This window comes from Mus caroli, unplaced genomic scaffold (assembly GCF_900094665.2).
Source record: "Mus caroli unplaced genomic scaffold, CAROLI_EIJ_v1.1 scaffold_5487_U2_1, whole genome shotgun sequence".
Taxonomy (NCBI): domain Eukaryota; kingdom Metazoa; phylum Chordata; class Mammalia; order Rodentia; family Muridae; genus Mus; species Mus caroli.
The window spans coordinates 4,335-9,391 of NW_018389709.1; the positions used below are offsets into that span (position 1 = coordinate 4,335).

General features: G+C 38.5%; 1 non-coding gene across 1 annotated transcript; it reads left to right on the forward strand.

Moving 5' to 3' along the window:
* The first annotated feature begins 4,650 nt into the window (after nucleotides 1-4,650).
* On the forward strand, nucleotides 4,651-4,753 carry LOC115030303. The gene has a single exon (XR_003835890.1). It is a non-coding gene; the product is annotated as a U6 spliceosomal RNA (small nuclear RNA).
* Nucleotides 4,754-5,057: the final 304 nt, after the last annotated feature.

Genomic DNA, 5,057 nt, shown 5'->3' on the forward strand with positions numbered 1-5,057 from the left:
ACACAGGTAAACAGGTAGAAGACTTTAAAGAGGGAAAAAAATAAACCTTTTAAAAAAATAAACAATTATAGGGAAATAAAACCAAACAGGTAAAGGAATTGGAAAAAAAAACTTCCAGGATCTAAAAATGGAAATAGAAATCTCTAAAGAGATCACAAAGGGAGACAACTCTGGAGATAAAAAACCTAAGAAAGAGATCAGGTGTCATAAATGTGAGCATCACCAACAGAATACAAGATATAGAAGAGAAAAGATCAGATGCAGAAGATAGCATAGAAAACATTGACACAGCAAAGGAAATGCAAAACTCAAAAAGCTCCTAACACAAAACAACCAAGAAATTCAGAATACAATGAGAAGACCAAATGTAAGGATTATAGGTATAGCTGAGAGTAAAGATTTCCATCTCAAAGGACCAGTAAATATCTTCAACAAAATTATAGAAGAAAACTACCCTAACCTAAAGAAAGAGATGTCCATGAACATACAAAGAAACTACAGAAATCCAAATAGATTAAACCAGAAAAGAAATTCCTCAAATCACATAATGATCACAACAGCAAAAGCACAAAACAAAGAAAGAATATTAGAAGCAGTAAGGTAAAAAGTCAAGAAACATATAAAGATAGACCTACCAGAATTACCCCAGGCTTCTTGCCAGAGACCATGAAAGCCAGAAAATCCTGGACAGATATACTACAGGTATTAAGAGAACACCAATGCCAGCCCAGGCCACTATACCCATCAAAACTCTCAAGTACCACTGATGAAGAAAACAACATATTCCATGACAAAACCAAATTTACACATCTTTCCAAAATCCAGCACTTCAAAGGATAATAGTACTTGGTTACAGGAGACTCCTAACAGGTTCTGCCACAACATGACAAATATAGAGGTAGATGCTTGTAGCCAACCATTGGACTTAGCACAGGGTCTCCAATGGAGGAGTTAGATAAAGGACTGAAGGAGATGAAAGGGCTTGCAACTCCATAGGAAGAACAACAATATCAACCAGCTGGTGCCCCCAGAGTTCCCCAAGATTAAACCACCAACCAAAGAGTACACATGGAGGGATCCAAAGATCCAAACACTTATGTAGCAGATGATTGTATTGTCTGGCATCAATAGGAAGAAAATCCTTTGGTCCTATGAAGGCTCAATTCCACATTATAGGGGATTGCCAAGGCTCCAAGGTGGGAGTGGGTTGGTTGGAGGAGGAACATCCTCATAGAAGCAGGAGGATAGGGAATGGGAGAGGTGGTTTCTAGAGGGTAAATCAGAAAAGGGGATAACATTTCAAATGTAAATGCATAAAATATCCAATAAAAAAAGGAAAACAAGAGCCATAAATATCTTGTCATAAAAGCTTTCAGTTGCTTTGTTAGAACTACACTAAGGTACTATTTATTATTTGGGAATATTGTGACATCTGTGGTTTGCTTAATTTCTTTCTTAGCCTATTTATCCTTTGTGTAGAGAACTTGATATCCACCTAATTGATTAACTTGTTTATCAGGTGTAGGAGTTCTCTGGTGGAAAACTTCGCATTGATTATGAATTATGTCATATCATACACAAAAAGTGACATCTTGACTTCTTCCTTTCCAATTTGTATCTCTTTGATGTCCATTTCTTGTCTAACTTTCTAGCTAGAACTTTGAATACTATATTGAATAAATAGGACAATAGTGAGTATCCGTTTCTTGTTCCTGGTTTTTGTGGGATGGCTTTAAGTTTCTTTCCATTTAATTTAATGTTGGCTATTAGCTTGCTGTATATTGTTTTTATTATGCTTAGGTATGAGGATTGAGTTCATGATCTTTCCAATGTAAAGTACAATTGTATTTTGTTGAAAGAGTTTTTTTAAGCATCTAATGACATAATCATTTGATTCTTCCCGAATTTGTTTATATAGTGAATTTAGATGGTGGATGTTCACATATTGGATCATCCCTCTGTCCCTGTGATGAAACCTTTCCTTGCTCATTTCCAATGATCTTTTGGATTCATTTTGCAAGAATTTTATTGATTATTTTTGCAAGTATACTCATTAGTGAAATTGGATTTAAGTTCTCTAGCTTTGATGTGTCTTCTGTAGTTTAGGTATCTGTGAAACTGCTACTTCATAGAATGAATTAAGTTAAATTCCTTCTGTTTTTATTTATAGTTTGAGAAGTATTAGTATTAGGTCTCTTTGAAGTATTGACAGAAGTTTTCACTAAGACAATGGGCATTTGAAATTATTTTATGCATTTATATTCAAATGATACCCCATTTCCAGGTATACCACATAAGAACCCCCCCCAACCCAATCCCCTTCTTCTCCCACAACTTTGCATCTGTGAAGTTGCTACTCCACCCACCTACTCATCCGTGCCTCACTGCTCTGACATCCCCTAAGGGGGAAAAAATTCAAGCCTCCACAGGACGAAGGGCCTTTCCTCCCATTTATGTCACATAAGGCCATCCCCTGTTACATGTGTTTGAAACCAATCATCCTTCCGGGGGGGGGGTCAAGTGAGTTGATATTTTTATTGTTACGGGGTTGGAAACCCGTTAAGCTCCTTTAGGGCTTCCCTTAGTTCTTCCAGGGGTTCCCTGGACTCAGTCTGATTGATGGCTATATCTACCTCTGTATTAATCTGGTGGTAGTAACCCCCGCCCAGGAAACAGCCATACCAGGCTCCTCTGAGCAAGCTCTTTTTGGCATTAGCAATAGTGCTTGTGTTTGATGTCTGCTGAAAGGATGTATCCCTAGATGTGATGGTCTTTCCTTCAGTCTCTGTTCCATTTTGTCTCCCTGTCTTTCCTCTGAAGAGGAACATTTCTGGATTAAAAATTTTGAGATGGTTGGTTGGCCTCTTGATTCAAAGTAGGTCTTTGCCTACTTACTGTAGGTGTTCTCTGCAGGTTCGATCTCCCCTTTGTTGGGTATTGTGAGTAAAGGCATTGGTATGTTTACAGGGAGCCTCTCATTTCCGTGGTATCTGGGATAATCTCGTGGCTTCTCTCATTCCCCATTGCGCAGTGTTACATATTTCTATTCAATTACCTGACCCCTGTACTTCTCTTCTGTCCTTACCAATACTTGATATTGCCCTTCTTTTTCCTTCCCTCTACTCTCTCACTCTGAGATACCTCCCTCCCTCTATCTCCTGAAATATTTTGTTCCTTCTTCCACATAGGATTGAAGCATCTACACTTTAGTCTTCCTTCTTCATAAGCTCCTTATGGTTTGTGGGTAGTATCATGGGTATTCTGAGCTTTGGGGCCAATATCAACTTATCAGTGAGTATATACCATGTATGTGAATTATTCTGTGTCTATGTTACCTCATTAAAAACAGTATTTTCTAGTTCCACCCATTTGCTTGTGAATTCCTGAAGCAATTGTTTTTAATAGCTGAGTAGTACTCCATTGTGTAAATGTACCACCAAGTCAAGCCATACTCTGTGGTGATCTGACAAAATGCATGGGTCTATTTCCAGGTCATTTGCTTGCTTTGCTATTTGTTGAGCTATCTGATGCTTGCTGTAGTAGGATAGCTGTGCTCTGAAGTTGTGATATTGCTCTGAGTTTTGATGATTGTGTTCATATGCTGGCCTATAGAATACAGTTTCCCTAGATGTTCTTGTTGTAATTACAAACAACATGTGTTGGGTGTAGGGCCTATCCTATATGATCCTGGTATGCTTCCCTCTATTAGGTAATCTCTAGTTGGAAAATTGAACTCAGGTGGCAGGGCATATCTACTAGCAGTTTGGTACTATGCCACTGAGTGCACAGTGTGTTGGAATATAAGGTGCTCTGGTAGGGAGTTCATTATAATGGACTTATAGAGGACAGTACCCTCTTCTGTATAGCTGTACATTCTCAAGAGGTATTATGGGGCAGTGTAGAGGGAGGGAACCTAAACGCTATGGTTATACATCTACAGGTCTCATGAAGGTGGGGGAATATATGGCTGGACCAAGGACTTCCAGGGAATAGAAGACAACTATGGCCAGCTAGGTTTGGTGTTGGGGAGCAGAGCAAGTGTGCAGGGAGGGGATCTAACCTGAATTGTTCTGGTTAAGCAGGTCTGATAAAGGCAGACAAAGAAGTAGCCTGAGTTATGTTTTTATAAGAGAAGTTTAGAGTGATAGAATCTCTGAGATTGTTCATGAAATTGAAAGAGTTTTAAGTTAGGCAGATAGAGAGAGAGAGAGAGAGAGAGAGAGAGAGAGAGAGAGAAGACAGACAGACAAACAGAGACAGAGACAGACAGAGAGACAGAGTGACAGAGAGAGAGAGAAACAGATAATAAGAATTAAGAATAGTGGAAATAGATTATGATGTGTAATCTCAGAGTTAAGTTGATAGAATTAGGGATAATCAGAGAGGTTGTGGCAAAAGAGCATAGACAGGGAAGCCATCCATTGATGGCACTGTCAAGAGTTTTGGTGAGGTAAGAAATAGGGGGGAATGTTGTTCCAAAAAATGTTCCAGGACTCTAAGGACATAATCTTGTTTCTGGAAGTGTAACAATGTGAAAGTATGCCAATATCTGGGAGACAGAAAGCTGGAGATGAAAGAAGAACAATTTTTATGTGCAGATCAATGTTTTTCATTGGAAACAGGAAGCACATAAGAAGATGTAGAAACAGCGCTAGCTTTGGCAGCATATACTAAAATTGGAACGATACAGAGAAATTTAGCATGCCTCCTGTGCATGGATGATATGGAAATTAATGAAGTGTTCCATATTTTTCAGAGTAAAAGCCTGGAAAACAATATTCCAAGCAAATGGTCTGAAGAAAAAAGCTGGAGTGGCCATTCTAATATCTAGTAAAATCGACTTCCAAACCAAAATTATCAAAAAAGACAAAGATGGGTACTTCATAGTCATTAAAGGTAAAATCTTCCAAGAGGAACTCTCAATTCTGAAAATCTATGCGCCAAATGCAAGGACAGCCACATTTATTGAAGAAACATTAGTAAAGCTCAAAGCACACCTTCTACCTCACACAATAATAGTGGGAGACTTCAACACAACACTTTCATCAAGGGAAACA